Below are 27,406 nucleotides of genomic sequence, written 5' to 3'. Positions count from 1 at the left end.
ACAAACTTGATACACATTTTCATAATATAACTAACCATAAAAATGATTTATATTGCCATCCATAACATTGGCAGAGTAGATAAACAAACGTTGGGTTTTCAGAAATATCACCGTTTATGACTTCCAATGAATAAATAGCAGTAGTACACATGACTAAAAGAAACGCTTTTGATGCTACCAAATTTTCACCTGATAATAATTTTTCCTTTATCAAGAAACTGCAAAAGAGTTTTATTTATCTTAGCGAAAATAAAAGGTATTGTTTTTTTTGCGAATTCTTGCTTAAAATATAATAATAGTACCTTTTTTCCCAAGGTAATGGAACGTCATTAAGAAAAATCTGTCCTATTGATGCGTTTCTTACTTCTTTCTATTTTACTTTTTTTATTTATGAAATCCCTTTCAAATCTTTACAACTCTTGAAAAAATTCTATTCATTTACCTCTGGCATGTGAAAAAAATTATGTTTTCTGTTTTTTAACTCATTGAAATATTTTTTATGTCTCTTTCTTTTAAAAAGTAAAAACAATCATTTATTTGTCTCTGGCCTTTGAAAAAAATAAGTCATGTGTGTCTGATCTTGATGTAAAATCTTGTTCATCTCTCTCAGCTTTTGATAAGAAAACACCATTTAAATTATGTTCATGTGTCCTTAGCCCTTGAAAAAAAATCATTCACATTCTGTTTTCCAAGTTTTTAAGAGTTCAAAAATAATTCAGTTTTGCTATTTTTTAAACTTAAAAAAATGTCGTTCACACCTTTCTGACAGACGGAAAAAATTTCCATTCATATGCCTTTGACCCTCAGAATTCAGAATGACATTTTTTTTAGCTTAAAAAAAAAGTTTCATTTTGTCCCTTTTACCTTTAAAAAAAAACACATTCAGATGTCTGAATTAAGAAAAAAACTAACAAGAAAATCATAAAGAAAATAGCTGAAGAAAGAAATATTAAAGGTAATAAATCTTAAAGGAAAAAAATCTTGAAGAAAAAAAATCACAAAGAAAAAAATCTTGAAAAAGAAATTTTGAATAAGAAACACCTTGAAAAAAAATCTTAGAGAAAAAAATAAGAAGAAAAAAATCTCAAAGAAAAATAAATCTTGAAAAGAAACTCAAAAATCGGTTCTTGTACGTTATTTAATCTGATGAAAAAATCCAATTTTTGAGTCTTACTTGAAAAATTAAACTGGTTTAGGTGTCTGACATTTAACAAAATAGTAACCAAGACCACACATCTTTTTCATAACAAGCAAACATAAAGTAAAAACAATAGAGAAATATTTTCAAGACAGTGGAAATATAATGTAAGAATTAAACTGATAATGTTCTTTTTAAACATTGAAAAAAAAGTTGAACTTCGTTGAAGTAAGCACAATTCTAAAATAATTGAAATAAGATAAAAAGTAGTTGTTGAAAAATATATAATACTTGTTAAAAAAAATTGTAATAACAACTCAAACACTTGATGTAGAACACAAAAAGTTCAAACATAGTCCAAAAACAATCTTGCAGAACAAAATTTATACTATAAGAATACAAAACACTACAAAGTTTTTAAATATTTCTATAAGAATTAAAAATAGTTGGCGCAGAAAATTAAATACTCGAAACAAAATACAAAACCTCTAGCAACAGCCCAAACATAATACTTCGCATAATTTAAAAATAGTCCTAACAAAATGAAAAATATATGTTGCAAAACATAAAACACCTTCAACAAAATAAAAAAATTCTAAAAACATCCCAAATGCTCATTATTGAATATAAAAAGTTCAATCATATCCAAAATAATTCCTAAAAAAAACGAAATAGTCCTTAAAAAATACAAAAATACTTTGCAAAATTCTAAAATACTTCTATAAAAAAGAAAAATGGTCGGTGGAGATCATAAAACACTTTCCACAAAACACAAAAATTATTTAGACAGCCCAAATATATCTATTATAGAATTAAAAAATTTCCAACATAATACAAAATAATTCTAACAAAACACAAATATTTTTCTTACGAAATACAAAAATTTTATTTTTAACTGACTTTAAGCATTGTTCATTTGGAACACACTCACAGACACACAAACAAATTCACACACAAACACAAATAAATACACACACATACACAAACAAAAACAGACTCAAACACACTCGCACCAGAGAAAGAGAGAGAGAGAGACCACTTGAACACTCAAACACACACATACAGACAACCAAAAAATAACACATACACAAATATAGACATGCACGCACACACAAACGCACAAACACACATACAAACACACACACAAACAAACACACACACACATAGAGAGACACACACACACAAAAAAAATACTCACAAACACAAACAAACATATAGACACAAAGACACTAAAACACACATACACAGACAAATCCAAACAAATACAAACACAAACACACATACATAAACATGCAAACTCAAACCATTTTTAAGGATTCAGCCTTTTTCTTACGTGCTTCTAGGTTATATTGGGTTATCCTAACTTAACCTACACAATTAAAGCTAGGTTAAATTAAGTTTGCCTAATGTACTGTGTTTAGATTTAGCTAACATACCCTAGTTGCAAGTAAGCAAAATGCTGAATCCTTAAAAAGGGTGAAAGTCTGCATGTGAAAGTTTGTTTGGTGCCATTTCGCATTTATTTTGTAACAGTTATTTCTTTTTATAGGAACTACTTATATTAAGTTTAAACTTTTTTGTATTCTAAAAGAAGTATTTAGAAAGTTGTTGGTGCCTGTGTTTTGTAAAAAGTAATTCGTGCTATGGAAAACTATATTCTATTGTGTTAGAAAAACTTTAAAATTCTGAAAATTTTTTTTTGAATTTTGTGAGAATAATTTTGGTTTTGTAGCAAAGATTTTGGATTATGTTTGAATTTCTTATATTCTATAGGAAGTATTTTAGATGTTTCTAGAATTTCTGTGTTTTGTAGCAAGTATTGTATGTTCTGCACCAACTTTTATTCATTTTATTAGAAATATTTTTTATTGTAAAAAGTATTTTTGTATTTCGTACAAATTATTTTAGTTTTGCAGATATTTTTTGTGGATTATTTTTTAACTTTACGTATTCTATAAAAAGTATTTACAGTGGTGTTAGAATTTTTTTTGTTTTATAGAAAGTATCTTGTGTTCTAAACCAACTATTTTCCACTGGGTTAGAAAATTTTTAGAATGGTGTAAAGTTTTTTTGTTATTTTGTAAGAGTTATTTCTGTTTTGTAGGATTTACTTTGATTACGTTCGAAATTTCTTGTAATCCATGAAAAGTACTTGGAATGCTGTTGGAATTTTTGCATTTTCTAGCAAACATTTTGTGTTCTGCGGAAACCATTTTTCATTCTGTTACAACTTTTTTAGAATTGTGTAAATTGAAAAAAAAATTTCCAACATAATACAAAATAATTCCGAGGAAAACACAAAAATTATTCTTACGAAATTCAAAAATTCAATTTTTTAACTGATTTTAAGCATTGTTCATTTGGAACATAAACACAAACACAAACTTTTTCACGCACACACTCAACCACATACCACACGTACACAAAAAAAACAGACACAAACACACTCACACATTCAGAGAGAGAAGAGAGAGAGAGAGAGAGAGAGAGAGAGAGAGAGAGAGAGAGAGAGGGGGGGGGGACTCCCACAAACACTCATACACACATAAACAAAACCAAAAAAAATAAGACATACACACACAGACATACACGCACAACAGACACACAAAAGACACGCATAAGCACAAAGACAAAAACACACACACAAAATCACACAGACACAGAGAGACACACATACAGACACACACACAAAAACAAATACACACAAACACAAACAAACATTTATACACACACACACACCCTCAAACACTCATACAAAGACAAATCCACACAAATACAAACACAAACACACATACACAAACATGCAAACTCGCACCATTTATAAGGATTCGGTCTTTTTCTTGCGTGCTTCTAGGTTATAAGAAGTATTTAGGATGTTTCTAGTGTCTGTGTTTTGTAAAAAGTAACTTTTGCTTGAAAAACTATGCTCTATTCTGTTAGAACTACTTTAGAATTGTGAAAAGAGTTTTCGAATTTTGTGAGAATTATTTGATTTTGTAGGAAAGATTTGGGATTATGTTTGAATTGCTTATATTGTATAGGAAGTATTTTAGATGTTTATAGAATATTTTTGTTTTGTAGTAAGTATTGTATGTTCTGCACCAACTTTATTCATTTTGTTAGAAATATTTTACAATTGTAATAATTATTTTTGTATTACGTACAAATTATTTTAGTTTTGCAGATATTTTTTGTGGATTTTTTAACTTTATGTATTCTATAAGAAAGATTTTGGTGCTGTTAGAATTTTTGTGTTTTATAGCAAGTATTTTGTGTTCTAAAGCAACTGTTTTCCACTGTCCTAGAACAATTTTAGAATGGTGTAAAGTTTTTTTTTTATTTTATAATAAAACAATTTTGGAATGGTGTAAAGTTTTTTTTTTTTTTTGTAATGCTGTTGGAATTTTTACATTTTGTAGCAAACATTTAGTGTTCTGTAGAAACTATTTTCCATTCTGTTACAACTTTTTTAGAATTCTGTAAACTGAAAAAAAATATCTAACATAATACAAAATAATTCCAAGAAAACACAAAAATTATACTTACGAAATAATAAAATACTATTATTAGCAGAATTTAATTGGGGACATAGGGGGACAAACACACACACACACAAACAAATTCACGCACACACACAAATACACACAGGTACACACAAAAAAACACACACACACACTCGCAAACACACAGACACATAGAGAAACAGAGAAAAACACATAAACACACACAAATACACAGGCACACAAAAACACAAACACACACAAATACAAACACTCACAAACACACAAACACAAATACACACACAAAAACAAAAAAAAAATATACACAAACAAACAAAACCCACATACACATACAAATACTCATAAATACAAACACTTACACACAGACAAAAATATGCAAACTCGTACTGTTTTTAAGGATTCAGCCTTTTTCTTACGTGATGCTAGGTTAGGATGGGTTAACCTATCTTAAACTATACACGTTAGGTTAGGCTAAGCTAGGCTTACCTGACGTCTCGTGTTTAGGTTAAGCTAACATAGCCTAGTTGCACGTAAGAAAAACACTGAATCCTTAAAAATGGTGTGAGCCTGCATGTGAAAAGTTATTTGGTGACAATTTGCGTTTATTTTGTAACAGTTATTTCTGTTTTTTAGAAAATATTTAAATTATGTTTTAACTTTTTTGATTTCTATATAAAGTATTTAGCATGCTTTTATTGTCTGTGGTTTAAAAAAAGTAATTTTTGCTCTTGACAAGCTATTTTCCATTCTGTTACAACTACTTCAGATTTTAAAATAGATTTTCGAATTTTGTAAGAATTATTTGTTTTTTTTGGGGAGATTTTGGATTATATCTGAATTTGTTATATTCTATAAGAAGTATCTAAGATGTCACTAGAATTTTTCTGTTTTGTAGTGAGTATTGTGGGATCTGAACACACTTTTCTTAAAATAGTTCATTCTTTTGACCTATTTTACAATTGTATTCCATGAAAACTGTTTGGAGTGCTGTTAAAATTTTTGTATTTTGCAGGAAGTATTTTTTTTGTTCTGCAGGTACTACTTTTCATTCTGTTAAAACTAATTTAGAATTGTGGAAATTGAAAAAAAAATTTCAAATTTAATACGAAACAATTCTGACAAAAGAAAAATTATTCTCATGAAATTCAGCAATACTATCGTTAACTGATTTTAAGCATTGTTCATTTGGGATACACACGCACACAAAAATAAATTCACGCACACCCACACACAAAACATACACACGCCTAGACAAACAAAAAAAACACACACACACACACTTGCACACACAGATAAACAGAGAGAGAAAGAGAGAGAGACACACACATAAACAGAGACGCACACACAGACAAACAAAAACACACACATACGCACACACAAAGACACACACACGCACAAATACACACACAAACACAAACAAAAATACACGCAAATACACACACATGCCCACACACAGACACTTACAAACATAAACACGCACACACTCACACAGACACACACACAAAGAAACAAACACACAGACTTGCACACACACACACACACACAAACACACGCACACAAACACAAACAGATACACATCAACATAGACACACACACAAATACACACACACACATGCAAACAAACAGACATAAAAACACACTTACACAAAAACAAACACAAATTAACAAATAAACACACACATGCTAACACACATACACACACAAATAAACACATACACACGCACACATACTCACACAAAACACACACACACACAAACAAACAAACAAACACAAACCCAGAGGCACACGAACAAAAGCACAAACCCACATACATAAACAAATACACAAAAATACAAACACATACACAAACATGCAAACTTGCATCGTTTTTGAGGATTCAGTCTTTTTCTTACGTGCTGGTAGGTTAGGTTGGGTTAACCTAATTTAAACTACACACATTAGGTTAGGTTAAGCTTGGTTTACCTGAAGTACCGTGTTTACACTAAGCTAACATAGCCTAGCTGCACGCATGAAAAATGCTGAATCCTGAAAAATCGTGTGAGTCTGCATAGGAAAGATGATTTGGTGTCAGTTTTTATTTGTTTTGTAACAGTTATTTCTGTTTTTTAGGAAATTATTTTGATTATATTTGACCTTTTTTGTATTCTATAAGAAGAAACTAGGATGTTGTTAGTGTCTTTGTTTTGTAAAAAGTAATTTGTGGTCTGGACCAACTCTTTTCCATTCTCTCAGAATTACTTTAATAATTATGAAAAGAATTTTTGGATTTTGTAGAATTATATTGGTTTTGTAGGAAATATTTTGGATTATGTTTGAATTTCTTATATTCTATTAGAAATATTTTAGATGATGCTAGAATTTTCGGGCTTTGTAGTAAGTATTGTGGGTTCTGCACCAATTTTTATTCATTATGTTAGAACTATTTTACAGTAAAGCAAAGTATTTTGTATTTCGTACAAATCATTTTAGTTTTGTACAAATTTTTGTGAAATATTTCTGAACTTTATGTATTCTATAAGAAGTATTTGGGGTGCTGTTAGAAGTTATGTGTTTTAGAGCAAGTATTTTGTGTTCTAAGCTAACTATTTTACATTCCCTTAGAACAATTTTAGAATGGTGTATTTTTTTTTTATTTTGTAAAAGTAATTTTTTTTTAGGATTTTTTTGGATTGCGTTTTAAGTTTTTTGTATTCCATGTAAACTATTTAAATGTTGTTAGAATTTTTGAATTTCGCAGTAATTGTGTTGTGCATGAACTATTTTTAATTCTGTTAGAACTGTTTTAGAATTGTGTAAAGTATTTTTGTATTGTGTAAGAGTTATTTCTGTTTTGTAGGAAATATTCAGATTATATTTGAACTTTTTTGTGTTCCTTAAGAACTATTTGGGATGTTATTAGAATTTTTATGTTTTGTAGAAACTATTTTGTATTTTGCACCAACGATTTTGCAGTCTGTTTGAACTATTTTAGAATTCCGCAAAATAACTGTTTTTACTTTTTAAGAGTTATTTTTTTTTCAGGAATTATTTTTGACTTCTTATGAGCTTCCTGTATTCTTTAAGGAGTATTTGGGATATTGTTAGAATTTTTTATTTTGTAGCAAGTACTTTCTGTTCTCTACCAACTATTTTCCCTTCTGTTAGAACAATGTTATAATTATGCAAAGTATTTTGTATTTTGTAAAAGTAATTTTTGTTTTTTAGGGATTATTTTACATTCTATTTGAACTATTATATTGAATTATAGTATTCTGAAAGACAAGGTGTGCGTAATAATATTTTTAGGGGTATATAGCTCCAACAGTATACCTAAAAACACACACATAGAGAGAGAGAGAGAGAGTGAGAGAAAGAAAGAGAGAGAGAGAGAGAGAGAGAGAGGGAGAGAAAGAGAAAGAAGAGAGAGAGAGAGAGAGAGAGAGAGAGAGAAAGGGAGAGAGAGAGGGAGAAGGGGGAGAGAAAGAGAAAGAGCAACAGAGAGAGAGAAAAAAAAATATTGTTAGAAATAATGAAACTGAGACCCACACACATGGAAATACACACAGAGAGACAGATACACACACGAACACACACAGAAATATAAAAAAGAAAAAGAAACCGATGTTCAGACATACACACACCCCACGAGATTCACCGTCATCGACAAACAGACAGAAGAACAGATTCACAGATAAGAACTGAGAGAAAGAAAGACAGAAAAACAGATGGTATGACAAACTAACAATGAAACACACAAACAAACGGACAGACAAACAGAGTGAAAAATAAAAACACGAACACAAAAAAAAAACACACAGACTCAAACATAAAAGAAAAACACACATATACACGAATACACACACACAGAAAAAGAGAGAGAGAGATATATAGAGAAAGAGAGAGAGAGAGAGAGAGAGAGAGAGAGAGAGAGAGAGAGAGAGAGAGAGAGAGAGAGAGAGAGGGATGCACGGAGATAAGAAACAAATGGTTTAACACAATGACACAGAGACTCACACACATGGACATACAGAAAGAGGGGCAGATAAAAACAAAAACATACACACAGAAACAGAAACAGAAGGCCAGACACAAAGACACAGAGACAGTAAAACATGGTTATGCAGAAAGAGGGAAGGATACTCACATACCTGAAGAGAGAAAGGGACAGACAAACAGGCGGAAAAACAGATAGTCGGATGGTAAGACATAGAGCAAAGAATATTCACGGACCGATAGACTGATGAACAGAGACAGACACAAAGACGGACAAACATAATGTTCGGAACAGAAACACAGAGATGCAAACACAAGATTAGTCAGAAAGAAGGACGAATACATATAAACAAACAGAGGCAGAGGGAGAGACATACAGACGGAAAAACAGAAAGACAGACGGTAAAAAATAGAGAAACATGCGTACAAACACAGAAACCGACACTAAGACTGACAATATTGTCAGACAAACAGACATGAAACAGACACATGGACAGACAAACAGAGGGAAAGATAAAAAAAGACACACGAAGAAAATGACACAGAGAAAACAAACAGATGATCAGACACACACACACACACACAGACAAAGCACATATAAACACACACAAGCAACTATATACAAACACAAACACTCAAAGAAAGGGAGGGATAGAAAAAGATAGAGGGTAAGAGATTTGGAGAGAGAGAAACAAATAGAGATAGAGAAAAAGAGAGAGGGAGGGAAAGACAGACACAAACAAGAAAAAAAAGTTAGATACAATGACAAAAAGACCCACACACATGGACAAACAGACAGACGGAGATATATACACAAAAATAGACTGATACACACAGAAACAAAAACAGAGGGTCTGAAACAAGGACAATGAGACATACACACAAAGCGAGACAGACAGTTATACAGTTAAACAGAATAACACACAAACACAGACAGAGATATAGACACGCAGACAGACGAACAGAAGATGTGACACAGTGAAGCAGAAACATGGACAGATAAAAGACGAATAAAAACACACACACAAATATACACACAAAAAAACAGACGAACATACACACAGAAACCCATGCACACATATGCAAACACAACAAAGAACACACACACAGAGAGAGAGAGAAAGAGAACGAGAGAGAGAGACAGAAACACAGAAAGAAAAATAAATGGTTAGACACAATGAAAAAGAGACCCACACACATGAACACACTGAAAGAGGAACATATACACACAAACAGACACATGCACACATAAACAAAAACAGAAGTTGAGACACAAGGCCACACAGACACATACACTAGGCCAGGCAGACAGTGGGACAGTTAAACAAAAACAAGGAAACGCACACACACACATACACTGAGAGAGATTGACACACTGAAAGACAAACAGATGATCAGACACAGTGAAGCCCAAACATGGATAGATAGATGGACAGACACGAAACCACACACAAACACATATACGCAAACACACACAAATACACATACACACACACACACCTACAAAAACACATGCACACGGCAATTACACACAAATACAAACACATACAAACATACACAAACAAGCAAACACCCACCGTTTTTAAGGATTCAACATTTTTCTTACGTGCTGCTAGGTTAGGTTGGGTTAACCTAACTTAAACTACAGACATTAAATTGGGTTAAGCTAGTTTTACCTAGCATATCGTGGTTTGGTCACGCTAACATAGCCTGGTAGCACGTAAGACAAATTCTGAATCATTAAAAATTGTGCGAGTCTGCAAATGAAGGTTTGTTTGGTGTCAGTTTGCATTTATTTATTAGATAAGCTTATATTCTATCTTATGTAACTATAATATAAAATTATTTCTTTATTTAATATGATTGTAATATTAATATGATTATATTACTTAATATGATATAATATGATTTATTTAATATGATTATAATAAATTTTATTCCTATTATAATTGAAAAGAAAAAGGAAAATTGATTAAAGTATTTTTATTCAGTTAGTCGGCTCATTCATCTTTTTAGCGATTATTTTAAGTGAATCATTTTCATTTTTGATCTCTTTTGCCTTGATAATTAAGGTAGGTGCGGCGCATTCTATATATGACTAGTATGCATTTCTAAATCTATGTCATAAAAGGTTTTTATCTCTTTTAATATATTTTCCAAAAATTGAAACTCTTCTCAGACTATGTATAATGCAATTTATAATTTTTTTTTTTATTCTTATTGGAGCATTGATTGGTGAATTAAGAGGGATTAACCAATCCAACCATTGGCTGTCTATAGCATTTTCCTCTGTTAGACACTTATCCTAATTAAGAGTTACTATAAATAGATTTTCTTGATAATAATTTATTATATAAATTTTTTGGCAAAGATTGGAATAATATAATCAGATTAGTCTATAAAGTTTTTTTTTCATTGAATCTTCTCTCTTTAGCCGGACAACCCCCCTTCTTAGGATTTTATATTAAATGAATATCTCTTGAAATGAATATTCTACCCCCTCTTCTTGAATTAACCCTTGTTGTATCTTCGTGTCTCTCTGTCTAGTTTTATTTTAATATTGCTAAAAGCACCCTTTTATTCTCTTCAGAGGTAAATTCTGATCAAATAGAGATCCTGGCTATTCTATCAATATGGTTTAATATTTTTCTTAATCTATTCTTTTGTAAGGCTTTAAGCTAATTAAACAACCAGCCTTCAAAGCTAGAGATAAGAGGTTCTTAAGCTTACCTAATTTCTACTTAACATAGACGGTGGTATTATCTTCATAATTACGGTATCAACGTAATCCTTTTTATCAGGCAACTCATCTCTGCTAATTATATATGAAATGTAAATTTCTCTTTAAGAACCAAATTTTTACGTGCACAAAATACTTATACACGAAATTGCCGTTACCTATGATAAAAGTGATTTCTAACTGATTAGGCCCGGGTTGGACACAAGTCAAGATTTGCAATATTATATTTTTTTAAACTACTGAGCCACAAATTGGTCGTAGTAAAGGTAATAATCCTTAACTAAATTTACAATGTAGAACCTATTATCGGTCACTCTACTTATACAACGTTGATTTTATTCTACAAATCTCAAAGATATTAGACCTAAATACAATATTATTTAGGGCTTGATCAGGGATAGTTTGGACTTCTTTAAGAATACATGTGTGGGCAGAATTGGGTCAACCCGGTTCCCTGATTGGTGACGAACAAGTATATAATGTTATTGTGACAGTTCATGCATTTATCATATTTTTTTTTTGTTATACCAATTTTGATTGGGGGAATTGGTAACTGACTGGTACCCATTATATTTAGAGCTACGGATATAGCCTTCCCTCGATTGAATAACTTGAGATTTTGTGTGCTTTCACCATCCTTAACTCTTCTCTTAGCTAGATCTATAGTTGAAAGAGGTGCGAGAACTGTAAGAACAGTCTACCCTCCTCTCTCCTCGGCTATTGCCCATGTCGGACCTTCTGTAGATTTAGCTATTTTTTCACTTCATTTAGCCGGAGTTTCTTTGATTGGCTGTGAATTTTATTTCCACTATTATTAATATACGACCACAATCAATATCTATTGGTCGTATACCTCTTTTCGTTTGGGCAGTGGGAATTATGGCCATTTTTCTCCTTTGATCAATTCCAGTCCTAGTGGGAGCTATTACTATATTATTAACTGACCGTAACTTAAATACTTCTTTCTTTGATCCCGTAGGAGGTGAAGATCCCATTCTCTATCAACATTTATTTTGATTTTTTGGCCATCCTGAAGCATATATCTTATTTTTATCGGGAATCAGAATAGTCTGCCGCATTATTAGTCAAAAGAAAGGTAAGAAGGAAGCATTTGGTACATTATGTATGATCTAGGATATACTTGCTATTGGTATTCTTGGTTTTGGTTTTTGGGACCATCATATATATTACTAATGAACGTAGACACTCGGGTTTATTTTATTGCAGCAACTATAATCATTGCAATTCCTACTGGAATTAAGATTTTTAGATGACCTAGCACGGAACACGACTTGCTATAACCCCCTCTATACTATAGGCCCCCTGGTTTGTATTTTTATTTATTGTAGGAAGGCTTACGGAGGTTGAACTATCAAAGTCTAGAAATAATATTTTTCTCCACGTTACTTATTATGTCGTTGCCTATTTCTGTTATTTCTTGTCAATAGGTGTTGTCTTTGCTATTATAGGAGGATTTGTACATTGATTCCCTCTAATGACTGGATTAAGATTGAATCAATTTCTTCTTAAGGCTCATTTCTTTATTATTTTTTTAAGGGTTAACTTGACATTCTTTCTTAAGCATTTCCTAGATCTCGCCAGAATAGCCTACCACGTCGTTAGATAGATTATCCTGATACACATGCTTAATAAAATGATTCAATTACTTTTTAGTAGTTAAAATAAAATATCTAGGAAGTAAAAATCTGTATTTTTTAACACCTGGTGATACTAAAGTACAAAATTTTTTGAGATCCGGTCATTTTTTGTAGTTCTGTTTAAGCCTATTATCTTAAAATTACCATCTAAATATTTGTTAACATAAAACAGTTGATACCTGCTTCATCGCTACGTAAGTCTTATTTTCAACCTATATAATTTTCTTATGCTCTCTTTATAGATGTTTATCTTGGCAAAAGTTCCTTTTTTCATTTAACATTAAAGAGACGAATATTTATGTTTATTCTTACTATTTTGGAGATCATTTATCTCAAAGAGTTACGAATTCAAGTTTACAAGATCCTAATAATTTTTTTTCTTAGGCCTTATACTCTTGAGTCGAAGCCAAAATTAAAGATGTTTCATTCCTATAGAAGCCAAGTATATGGTCTTTAGGACTCTAAGTTTCAGATTTCGTGAAGTAAATCTTTTATAATGCAAAATGGTTTCAACATTGTAGGTTAGATGGTGTTATAAAGGTCCTAATACAGGCTATAACTGCTGGTTGGCCTAGGCTGCCTTTAAAAGGTTAGAATGGTAGGCCTAAATAATTTTCCTAAAATTAATCAATTAAAAAATATTTCTACCGATTTCCGTTAATATACACGAATTTGGCTTCAGGTGGAATGTTTATTCATAAAGTCTTCATATTATTGAGGGAAAAAATCAGTTTTATCTGCTTGAATTTTATCATCTTCAATGTTTACCCGAAAAAATTTTGTCTTTTTTATTTATTAGTTCTCTCAATTTAGTCTTTTTCAATGTTATCTTGTAATTCCATCTATTTCAAACTTTGTTTCAAAGTTTTTACCATTTTAAATTTTATTTATATAATTCAATATTTTTTTAATTTTGTATCACCCACTTTTCTCAATTTATTATTTCTTATTAGTTAATGTCTTTTTTTCAATTTTTGTTCCTAAGTTTTCACCGTTTATAATTTTCGTCCCAAACTTCTTAGAGGCATTGTATTTACTTGTGTGTGTTTTCACCTCTTTCAATTTTGGTCTTTAAGTTTTCACTTTCCGTTTTCCTAAGGATTTCCCCATACAATACATAAAAACACAATATTAAAACTAAGATACTAATGATCTGTTGGCTTTAAACATTTTTAAAATTTTCTAACCCTACATTCAAAATGAAAGCAGATCTTTGAAAATCAAATTTGGTGTCATTCTTATACTTTTTCAAAATATAAAAACGGGTACTAGACCTCACATAGCTTACCTTATCAATTTACCTCCTTTTCAATGGAATTCACACCATTTTAAATAAAGATTTCCAACATTCTACAATTTTGCATCCTGAGCTTTAAGATCAAAACAGATCTTCTGGAATAGTTATTTTTCTTTCCATAACCCTTGGAATAATAATTTTATCTAATTTATTTAATTTTTTTTCAAAGTCGACTGCTTTAGAAATAAAACACTTGGGTGCAAATAGATCAACCATTTTACCCTCAAAATCAATAATGATAACGATTTGCTTCTGTATTTAGTTGTAAAAATTTCATTTCGCTTAAAAGTTCCTATATTTATTAGGTGCAAATTCTATGAACAAATCTCCAAAACAAAACTATTTTATATTTTAACGTTAAAGCTATTATCAATGACCCCCATGATTCCTTTTCCTTCTGAAAGTATGATATTGTAAATGTTATATAGATTAGAAGGTATTTGATCTAATAATAGTTTAATTTCTTTATCAGCAGCTGATCCAGTTCGATAAATATTCGATTCATGCTTTGAAACATTCAAACAAAATGGGGAGGGGGGTCATCTCCAAGTACATATTTTCATACATTTCAATTACCTTGAATCAACTGGTTATCTATAAATGTTTATTGGATGTGCTTGGTTAAATTTTGGGCGTGGGAGGAGAGGTTTGTTGCCCTCAAATCAATTTCAGCCATTTAAAAGGGTACTCCTCCTTTGAATTTACTATCAAATATGCTCTCTTTGAATTTTCTACGATAACAAAGAGATCATCTCAAACCTTTTATCAGATGAATTCTAGAAAATACAAGGTCGGGGATGGGGGGAGGGGGGAATTCCACCCTTCAACCATTCTGAAACTTAAGAATGGGACTAGAACTACTGATTGCCAATCCAATGAGTTCCTATCGAAATATATGGGATCGCACTTTCTTTATATACCTCAAATATTCCCACGGTTTAACCTAAAACCCTTGTATTGAGGTCTCTAAGGGGTTTTTCATCATTAAAGACATAATTTTCGGTCCTTTAATTTACGTTGAAGACAATGGCTAACTCAAAATTTGGATTAGATGAGTCAGGGAAAATGGTAACTATAAGAAAAAGGGTAATGCTCTCCAGTTACTTTCGACTGTTAAAAATTGAACTAACCCTTTCAATTTCCAATCGAATGAGACTTTTAAGAAAATGTACAACAAATGGCCATCATACAATTCAGTCGGGGAAGCACACACAAAGTTTGGAAAATAGACATGAGGGAGAGACACCAACAAGCAAACGGAAAGACACAAGCACAAACACACAAACAAACATATTAACACACAAATAAACACACACACAAACACAAACACGCTCGAACATAACAGAACAAAGTCACATCACTATGCGAAACTAAGACGGATCCTGTGGCACCCTCTGGTTAGACATAAGGACACAGCTAGACACACAGGCACAGAGAGAGAGAGAGAGAGAAAGAAAGATATGCACATGGGTAAAAACGCACACACCCATATATACACGCATATATATATATATATATATATATATATATATATATATATATATATATATATATATATATATATATATATATATATATATATATATATATATATATATATATATATATATATATATATATATATATATATATATATATATATATATATATATATATATATATATATATATCATGAAAAGAGAAATCACCAATGCAACAGCACAAACACACAAAAAAACAAAAAAAAAAACACAGAACCATACAAAGTCTGACAATCATGCACATACACATTCAGGCAAAGAGATACCGGGGAGAGACGAAAACACACAGAGGGAAAGACACAAACTTACACACACACACTCAAAAAAAAAACACACTCACAAAAAAGACACGCAGACAACCTCACAAATTCAAACACCGAGCCAGACGCACAGGCAAGGAGCAAGTGGGGGGGGGAGAAAAAAACTCACAAAGGAAAAAACGCGCATACGTTTTCTTTGCCCTGTTTTCTTTGCTTAAATGTGGAGGGAATATTTTTATCGTTTCTTTATTAAAATTTTGATATGGTCATTCTTTCCTTCATGTTAAATCTTTCTGATCCTTCTATGTTGAAGATCTCCGTAAGGCAAAGTGTGAGACAAGGTGGAGTTTTATCTCCATCTATTTTCAAATTTTTATTGCTGATATTTTAAATAGTCTTCCCACAACTTACCTTTTAGGTAGTTCAAATGTCTCATATCCTGCTTATGCAGACGATATTCCTCTCACTAGTAGAACTAAATCTCGGCTTTCGGCTTCTGTTCGTTCTATCTCTACTGCTTTCTCGAATGTAGGTCTCACTCTTAACCCTGATAAATTTGAATTCCTTCATTTTTCTCCCTCTCCTTACCAATCTTCTAGACTTAATTTTTCTGAATTTAGCGTTCCGTGCGTGACTTCTTGAAGGTGGTTGGGGATTACCCTTACTAACAATTTAGTATCTTTTCATAATAAAATTGTTTCTGATGTTAAGGTTAAACCTTAAGTAGGTTATTCTAAAATTTTTACGAACAGGGGGAAATACAACCGCAAAGCCCTTTCACAAATTTATTTTTGATTTTGTGATCACTCGGTTTTATATCTTTATGGATTGTATCCTGTTTTAAAAAGATATGATTTAATGGCGTTTTTTGTTGTATCTTACTCCCTGGTACAAGAACAGTGATATGGTAACAAATTTTGTTGCTCCAGATTTATTAATTAAACTTGAAGTGCTACACCAGAAACTATCCAACTCGATACATTTTACTTTTCATGATCTTCTAAAATGTTTTCTACAGTAATTTAATGTTTTATCAGAAGTTGTTTTTTTTCTGTTTGTTTTTATATTCCGCTGTTTCAAGTGGGTCACAAATAAATTATTATTAATATTTTATGAACACACAGACAGACACAAACAAAAACACACAACCACACAGAAACAAAAACAAGACAAAGAGGCATTGATGGACAAGCAATGACACTCAGAGGGAAGGACAAACAAACACAGCCGCACGAACGTGCGCAACAACACAAAGTAAAATACATAATCACACACAGAGTCAGACACAAAGGCAGGGGGGGTTAGACAAAAAGCACAGAGGGAAAAATCAAAAACAAACACCACCACAAAAACTCTAACAAACTGACACAAGCACACACTCACAAAGGCAGGGAGAAAGACAAACCTTACAGAGGGAAAAAACACGCACAAACACAAACGCATATGCACAGCCAGGCTAAGTCAGATACACAAGAGCACACACAGTCAAACACAAAGTCACGAGGGGAGAGACAAAGACAAACACAGGGAAATAATCAAACACACACTATTACACAAAGTCAGACAGTGTAGCTTACACGCAAACATGGTCAAACACATGGACACCGAGTATGAAAAGAAAAGATGCAAAAGGGAAAAACACAGGAATAAACACAGACAAACATACGTAAATACGCAAACTAAAACTCACAGGCTCAATCACAGTCTGACAAACAGGAATTATAGTAAAAAGAAAAACAAACAGAGACAGAGGTTAATCTCTCTAACTCAAACCAAAACACACACAAACACTTACACGAACACATATGCTAAAACAAACACAAACAAACAACTACATAAAATCAGGCGAAATGCCGTAAAGACAAATACTGTCAAATACATAGGCAAGGAGAGAGATACACATATAAGGGAAAACACAACCATAAACAAACACACACAGACATACACACACAAAACCACACAAATTAAAACCCACACAGACACAGCCAGACCCATACACAAACACACAAATATATATACACACAAACACACATACATACTCAAAACCAAGAAAAAAAGATATACAAGCACAAACTCCCAAACTCAGAGACCAAACTATGAGGAAAGGGAGACAAAAGCAGGCAGAAGGAAAAACACACACACATACAACCAGGCAAACTCAGACACACAGGAAAATACAAAGTCAAACACAAAAGCACAAGGAGGAAGAAAAAAAAAGCAGAGGGAAAAAAACACAAACAAGTATACACACATACAGACAAAGTCAGATAAAAGCCAAATGCAAAGTCAAACAAATAGACGCGGCGAAAGATACAAAACCAAACAGAGGGAGGAACAAAAAAACACAAAATCACACGAAGTCAGACAGAGAGGCACGTAAAAATAGACGAAAAAACAAAGAGGAAAACACACGCACACACCACCACACAATGTCAGACACTCAGGATATACAAAGTGAGACACACAGGCATTTAGAAAGAGAAAAAAAACACACAGATGGAAAAACCCATACAAACAGACATAAACAGAAAACACAAAAAAGTTAGACGCATAGGCACACACATACAGCCAGACACACAGGTACGGAGAGAAAAACAAAAACACACAGAGAGAAAAACCTGCATACACACACATACAAACACCCTCACACAACCACACAAATTCAGACACACAGATACAAATACAGTCAGACACAAGGGCGCGGAAAGAAAGACAAAAACACAAGAAGAAAAATACACAAACATACACACACACACACACACCTACAAAACCGCACAAAGTCAAAAACACATGCAAAGACAGGCTAAGACACACAGTTACTGGGTTAGAGACAAAAACACACAAAAAGAAAAGACGCAGACACAAACACAAAACAAAACCCACACACAAAGTCAAACACACAGGCACACACAGTCAGGAAAACAGGCATGAAGTCAAACAGTCAAACGCATAGGAACGGAGAGAGACAAAAAACAAAAGTAAAACATTAACAGAGGAAAAACATACAGACAACCAAACTAAGCCAAATGCACAAGCACACACAGTCTGACGCACAGTCATCGAGCTACAAAAAAACAAGAGACACAAGTCAAATACATAGTCGAAGACACAACTTGATGCAAAAATGCAGGGAGAAAGGCAAAAAGAAAACACAGAGAAAAACCACACACACGCAAACACACACAACCAGACGTAATGACATACACGCAAATACAGTCAAAAGATAGGCACGGAGGGAGAGGCAAAAACACCGAATTGAAAACACACGCACACGTACACAAACACGAACACGTAAGCACACGCACAAATAAACTCAGTCACGCAAAGTAAAACACAGAGGCACAAATAAAGAGAGACTGACAAAGAGAACAACAAAAGAGGGATGGACGAAAACAAAAAGAAGGACAACACTCGCACATACTCACATGTACACACATAATAACACAGACAGACCCACTGGCACACAAACACAGTCTGACAAAAATTCAGGGGGGGATATAAAAGCACACAGAGGAAAAACACACAAAATGAATAAACATCCACACAAAGTCAGACACAAGGCACGTGCACTGTCAGACACACACAAACACAGATAAAGACAGAAATATAAAGAGGAAAAAAACACACACATACACACACTCACAAACACACACAAAAAACCATTCGAAGTCAGAATCTCAGACATAAAAACAGTCTGAAAAACATGCAAGGAGAGATAGACTAAAAAAAACTGGAAGAGACTGGAAAAAAAATTCCACAATATGTCTTTGAAAGAAATACAAAGAGTTCCATTAAATCAAAATGAGCAGGAACTAGTCAAATAGTTTTCTAAACCAAAAGTTACCACAAATAACCAAATTAAATATATAAACCCAAAACAAACAGATATTTTGATAATTAACCAAATTAAACTTAAAACAAGCAAAAATTCTAGAGTCTGCTCTAGAATTTTGGTGGATTTCTATCTCTCTCCGTGCCTCTTTGTCAAACTGTGTTTATGTCTGTTTGTCTTACTTTGTCTTTTTGTTTGTGTGTAAGAGTGAGTTTTTACCTCTCTGTGTTTTATCTATCTCTCTTTGCACATTTGTCTAACTATGTGTTTGTCTGTGTGTCTTACTTTGTTTGAGTGTGAGTGCGTGTGTGAGTTTGTTTTTCCCTATGTGCTGTCTTCTGTCTCTCTCCGTGCCTGTTTGCATAAACAAGTGGGAGTGTCTGTGTGTCTGACTGTGTGGTTATGTGTGGGCAGTTGTTTGTTTTTACCTCTTTGTTTTTTTTTTCTCTGTCTCCTAGCCTGTTTTTCAAACCGTTTTTATGTCTGTGATTCTGACTTCGTATGGTTTTGTGTCTGTGTTTGTGAGTGTTTGTATGTGTATTTTTTTCCTATTTATGTTTCGGTCTTTATCTCCGTGTGTGTGTCTCTGACAGTGCATGTGCCTTGTGTCTGACTTTGTGTGGATTTTCATTCTTTTGTTTGTTTTTTCCTCTGTTTGCTTTTATGTCCCCCCGCTGAATTTTCTTCTGACTGTGTTTGTGTGCCGGTGGGTCTGTCTGTGTTGTTATGTGTGTGCTTGTGTGTATTTACGAGAGTTCTCCTTCTGTCTGTTTTCGTCCCTCCCTCTGTTTTTGTTCTCTTTGTTTGTCTCACTTCATGTTTGCCTCTGTGTTTTACTTTGCGTGACCGAGTTTATGTGTGCGTGTGTTTATGTGTTTGTGTTTGTGTACGTCTATGTGTGTTTTTACTTCGGTGTTTTTGCCTCTCCCTCCGTGCCTATCTTTTGACTATGTTTACGTGTATGTCATAACGTCTTACTGCGTGTGTTTGTGTGTGTGAGATTTTTCTCTGTGTTTTTTTTTGTCTTTCTCCATCCATTTTGTTTGAAGATTTGTCTTTGACTATGTATTTCACTTGTGTTTTTTTGTCCCTCCATGCCTGTGCGTCAGACTGTGTGTGCCTATGCATTTGACTTAGTTCGGTTGTGTGTATGTTTTTCCTCTTTGTATTCGTGTCTCTCCCTCTGTACCCGTGTATTTGACTGCATTTGTGTGCTTTTGTGACTGACTTTCTATGGTTGTGTGTTCGTATGTGTGTTTTTCCTCTGTTAATGTTTTACTTTTGTTTTTTGTCTCTCTCCGTTCCTATGCGTTTGACTATGTATATGTGTTTGCCAGTGTGTCTGACTTTGTGTGGTTTTGTATGTTTGTGTGTGTGTGTTTCCCTCTGTGCGTTTTTGTCTCTCCCCTCGGGCATTTGTCTTTGACTGTGTGTGCTTCTCTATCTCAATTTGTGTGGCTGTGAGTTTGCGCATTTGTGTGTTTGCGTGTTTGTGTTTTCCTTCTGTGTGATTTTGTCTTTCTCCATGCCTTTGTGTCTGAGTTTGAGTTGGTGCATGACTGGTTGACTTTGTTTAGTTATATTTTTGAATGTACGTGTGTTCTATTGTTTTGTTCTTGTGTCCCTTCATGCCTTTTTTCCTGACTGTGTTTGCCTGTGTTTTTGAATTTGTGTGTGTGTGGGTTTTACGTTGCGTGTTTGTGTGTGTTTGTTTATGTTTGTATTTTCCTTTATATCTGTATCTCTCCCCGTGCCTATGTATTTGACTGTGTTTGTGTATATGCCATTTTGCCTGATTTTATGTAGTTGTTTGTTTGTGTTTGGATTAGCATGTGTGTCCTTGAGTGTGTTTTTGTGTGTTTTGGTGTGAGTCAGAGAGTTTTTCTGTTTACTACAATTCCTGTTTGTCAGACTGTGATTGAGCCTGTGAGTTTTAGTTTGTGTCGTTATTTGTGTTTGTCTGTGTATTTTTGTGTTTATGTGTGTTTTCCCTTATGTGTCTTTTTGTTTCTCTCTCGGTGGCTATGTGTTTGACTATGTTTGCGTGTAAGCTACACTGTCTGACTTTGTGTACTAGTGTGTGTTTGTTTGTTTCCCTGTGTGTGTTTTCGTCTCTCCCCTCGTGCCTGTGTGTTTGACTGTTTGTGTTCTTGTGTGTCTGACTTAGCGTGGCTGTGTTAATGGGTTTGCGTCTGTGCGTGTTTTTTCCCTCAGTAAGTTTTGTCTTTCTCCCTGCCTTTGTAAGTGAGTTTGTGTTTGTGCCAGTGTGTTTGAGTTTGTGTGTTTGTTTTTTGTTTTGATTTTCTTCTCTGTGCTTTTTGTCTCACCCCTATGCTTGTGTGTCTGACTGTGCGCGTGTGTGATTGTGTATTGTGTAATTGTGTTTGTCTTTCCCTCTGCGTGTTTTTCCATCAATGCGTCTTTATCTGGCTGTGTGTTTGTCAGTATTTTTGTGTGGTTATTGGTTTTTTGTGTGTTTGTCTGGCTGTGTGTTTGTATGTGCGTTTTTCCCTTTGTGAGGTTTCCCTTTTTAATAGTCGAAAGTTACTTTAGAGCAATTACCCTTTTTCTTATTATCACCATTTTCCCTGACTCATTTAATCTAAATTTTGAGTTAGCCATTTTCTTCAACGTAAATGAAAGGCCCAAAAATTATGTCTATAATGATGACGAGCCCCTTAGAGCCCTCAGAACAAGGGTTTTAGGTTAAACACTGGGTATATATGAGTTATATAAAGAAAGTGCGATCGCATAAAATTCGATAGGGACTCAGCGGATTGGAAAACAGTAGTTTTACTCCTCTTTTTGTGATTCAGAATGGCCTGAGGGTGGAATTACCCCCCCCCTCCATTCCCCTCATCGTATTTCCTTGAATTCATCTAATAAAAGGTTTGAGTTAATCTCTTTGTTATCGTAACTTCAGAGAGATAATCTCTTTGTTATCAGGAACTTCAAAGAGAGCATATTCAATTGTAACTTTAAAGGCCTATTGCCCTTTTAAATAGCTGAAAGTGATTGGAGGACAACAAACCTCTCCTCCTACAACCAAAATTTCTCCAAGCATATCGAATAGACATTTCTAGATAGCCAGTTGTTTCAAGGTATTTGAAATGTATGAAAACATGTATTTGGAGATGACCCCCCTCCCCATTTTGTTTGAATGTTTCAAAGCATGAATCAAATGCTTATCGAAGTGGATCAGCTGCTGATGAAGAAATCAAACTTTTATTAGATCAACTATCTACTAATCCATATAACATTTATAATGTTCTTTCAGAAGGAAAAGGAATTATGGAGGTCATTGATAATAGATTTAAAGTTAAAATATAAAATATTTTCGATTTGGAGATTTATTTCATGGAATTAGCAACTGATAAATATAGGAACTATTAAGCAAAATTAAAATGGATAATAAATATTATCGAATTAGTTGAAAAGAATTATTTTGACATTAAAATGGAATGTACGATCACAGGAATAAAATCTGTTACAACTGAATACAGAAAAAAATCGTTATCATTATTGATTTTGAAGGTAAAATGATTGATTTATTTGCACCTAAGTGTTTTAATTCTAAAGCAGTAAACTTTGAAAATAAATTAAATAAATCAGATACAGTGATGAATCTAAGGGTTATTGGAAGAATAAATCAAGTTTGTATAAATTATTTAGTTATTGATATCGAACTATCCACTAAATATTAAATCATATTAAATTGTTACATTTTATCAGCAGTATAGGAAGAATAGAATATAACTAAACATTTTTTTTAACTACATGTAAAATTCCTATTCCAGAAGATCTGTTTAGATCTTAAAGCTCAGGATGCGAAATTGTAGAGTGTTGGAGATTTTTATTTAAATAGTGTAAATTCCATTGAAAAGGAGGTGAATTGATAGGGTAAGCTATGTGAGGTCTAGTACAAGTTTTTACATTGAGAAAAAGTATAAAATTGACACCAAATTTGATTTCCAGAGACCTGCTTTCATTTTGAATATAGGGATAGAAAATGTTAAAAATGTGCAATATTTGATGATAGAATGATGCAAAATGGACCGAAATTGATGTAAATTAAAAGGATGAGTTAGATAGAGCTGAAACCCCATTCACTATTCTACTAAAAATCCAATGAGCCCCCTCCGAAGTTTATACGATCACCCTTTATATATATTCTCTATATGCGCCCAGGCCATAGCTTAAAAACCTTGTCCTGAGGGCTTTGGGACGTATTTTCGTCACCTACAAATCCATAATTTCCAGACTTTTCATTCATATTGAACAAACTAGCTATCTAAAAATTATGGTTGTATATGTTTTGGGAAAAGGTGGGCTTGGGAGGAGTGGATATCTGCTCCCCAATTACTTTTGAATATTCAAAATTTCGCTAGCCCTTTGGACGTCCAATCGAAAGAGCTCTTTTCGAAGGTTCTACGATAACAAAATTACCATGTCATAATTAGCCATATGAAATAATACAATAGAAAAACGGAAGCAAGGAATACTGGAACTTGGAGGAAAATACCTAGTTTCATTTTATTTTTGCTTTCCAAAACTATCCGATTTTCATCAGATGCATACAGAAAAATACGACGTGGGAGGGGGGGTCTATCCCACCCTCTAATTACTCTGAATCTTAAAAAGGGTATTAGAACTTCTGACTGCCAATCCAATGAATCGGATTCGAATTTTATAAGATCTTTCTTTCTATATACATCTTATGTATCACCAAGGCATAACCTACACAAAAGTATGAATTTTCTTTGTATAATTCTTCCTAGTTTGTTCTGAGGGCTCTGAGGGGTTGTGATCCTTAAGGACATAATTTCCCGGCCTTTCATTTACGTTGAACAAAATGGGTAATTGGAAATTTTTATTTCATATGTCAGGAAAAATGGTAAGCATAATAGGAGTGTTATTTGTCCTCCCATCATATTTGAATATGAAAAATGGCACTTACCCTTTCAATATCCAATCGAATGAGCCTTTTTCGATATATCTATGACAACAAATGGTCAACTTCAAATTTTTATCAGATAAACTTTGGAAAATACGAGGATTGGGGGAATAGCCAGACCTCCCATCCTTACCTGCCCCAAGGGCATGCCTAGCAACCCTTGCCTTGAAGACTTTAGGGTGTGGTCAGCATCAAATATATATTTTAAGGACCTTTAAATACGTTGAACAAAATGATAATCTCAAAAATTTGATTGGATTTGTTTCGGTAAATCGTAGGCGTGAGAAGGGCTTAGATGCCCTCCAATGACTTTTGACTATTAAAAAGGCACTAGCCCTTTCAAATTTTAGTCAAAAGAGCCCTTTTTCAAAGTTTCTCTGACAAATCCTTCGATACGAAGTGCTTTGGTCTAAAACAAAAAACAAAAAATAGATAAATAATACATTTTACCTATCGCTTTACTTTGGTAGCACTATCGCGCTGCCTATGATTAAACAGAGAAAAAGTTTTTCCACTAAAAGTAACGACCTACTTAAAAACAATAAATATTTTGTCCATACATGAGGAAGATTCCTCCTCATAAGCCCTCCTCTCTTTATTGGAAAATTTTACTTTTCTCCCGATTCTTTAAGAAAGACCTCACAAACAATGGGATTGTTAAATTTGAATAAAAAGCTTTGTAAAAGTTATAGATACTTAAGTTTGACGAGCAGGGGATTTGCTCATATATGAACAAATTTTTTTGTCTTTTTTAATAACGTTTTCCACTTTCCGTTTACAAATACTGTATATTTGAATTTTGATAGCTGATCATTAATCAGATCACACTAGAAAATTGGGATCCCTCGGAAAAATTTGGATCCCGGAGATTTCAGTCACCCTCTGTTCTCCCTTCTATGCATCCACTGACACTCTTTCATAATAGATGATTGAAAATTATGCCATAGTATACACAATTTCAACAAAACTAACCTAGTTCAACTTGGTCACTCCTAGAACAATAGAGTCCCCCTCCCCACCTTAGCACCAATAATAAATGTGCACACGCAAAAAATAAGTTTGAACTAGGAAGAATTACAGCTAGTCCCAAACATTCTTTAGCATTAATTACTTATAGGAGTCATTACGTATAAGGAAAGGGTTCCCCCCTCCTCAAAGCCTTAGTACTTACGCTAAAGTTTATTATGGAATTAAGAAAAGCCTAATTATTCTAATTATACGGCTATATTTTCAAGAATCGTTATTACAGATTATTGGGACAAAAATCAAAACTTTAGTGTAAAGAGAAAGGTATTTAAGAGGGGGCAGCCCTTTCATATACATAATGATTTCTTTCCTTTTTAAGTTTTGATGTTGCTCCCTACTTTTATTTTCTTCTTATTTATGATCCTTTTTTAATAATACCGGGAATTCCGGCTCCCTTCAATGCAAAATACTTTCACCTAAAAACAACACCCCACAGAGAAAACTTCTCAGATGATTTCATTCTAGCTGAAAAATCTACCCAGACAATTTTTTGCACACAATCTGGGGTAAAACTTTTCTTAGCGCACTTTCATTTATAAAAAGATATTAATATTTTGTTTTTTTTTAAATCATGCCGGCACTCCTCTCCTCCTTGGAAAAATTTCCAGCAAAAAGCCAGAAAAAAGGACATTTTACAGGAAAGGTTTTTTTTGGAAGGAGCGGGGAAGGAGTAAAGAAAAATTCAAAGAAACATCAAAACTGTAAGATATTTTATTCCACTCCCTTATGATTTCTCGGAGTATTTCTGGTCAACGCTGTTATTATGAAAGTTAAGAGTAACAATAATCCTCAAAATGTACAGAATTTATTCCCTAGAGGAGAGGAAATTCCCCTTCCTCATCCAAAGCTCCACCAAGGTCTAAATGAATTAGTATTTTTCGGGAGGGGGAGATTACATTTACCAAGGGGATTTTTTTTATGGTGTAGTTAGTTAATTTGGAGGTATTTCCTATGTTTTTTTTTTTTAGAAGAGGGGTATGCATACTTAGTCCTTTCAGTGTTAGCACTGAACCTAGGCATAACGTTTATAGGCTGTAGACTACCGTTTGTAATTTTAGCCACGTTTTTAATATATGCGGCAAAGTTGAAGTCATTGATGAAAGTAGCTCCAAGGATCTTGATACTAATGGTTAGAGGGAAAGGAACACATGGCTCCATGACATCGCTTTCTAGCGGGCTATAGCGTACTATCTTCGACTTGTTCCGATTAATCTCAAGGTTTAGATCCGCGCACTCTTTTTGAAAACATTGAAAACGTTTGAACTTAATTGTATTGTCACAACTCCGTTTTGTACTAAGTATTTCAGGTAAATAACAGGTCGTCCACGAACTGGTAGTGGTCATCATATTCAGTTTTGCGGAAGTTAATTACAGAAAAGAATACAATAGTTGCAAGCTTAGTGCCTTGAGGGGCTTCACAGGTGGATGAGGACCATTCGGAATTATTATCAACTTCGTAGAGATCAAATCATACTGCATCCTCCGACT

General features: G+C 33.3%; 1 pseudogene; it reads left to right on the top strand.

The window, feature by feature from the left end:
• Positions 1–11,805: 11,805 nt before the first annotated feature.
• LOC136042928 (cytochrome c oxidase subunit 1-like) lies at positions 11,806–27,101 on the top strand (annotated as a pseudogene).
• The last annotated feature ends 305 nt before the right edge of the window (positions 27,102–27,406 follow it).

Source organism: Artemia franciscana, unplaced genomic scaffold (assembly GCF_032884065.1).
Source record: "Artemia franciscana unplaced genomic scaffold, ASM3288406v1 Scaffold_2511, whole genome shotgun sequence".
Taxonomy (NCBI): Eukaryota; Metazoa; Arthropoda; class Branchiopoda; order Anostraca; family Artemiidae; genus Artemia; species Artemia franciscana.
The sequence above is the reverse complement of the archived record's forward strand: the minus strand, read 5'-3'. Positions and strand labels throughout refer to the sequence as shown.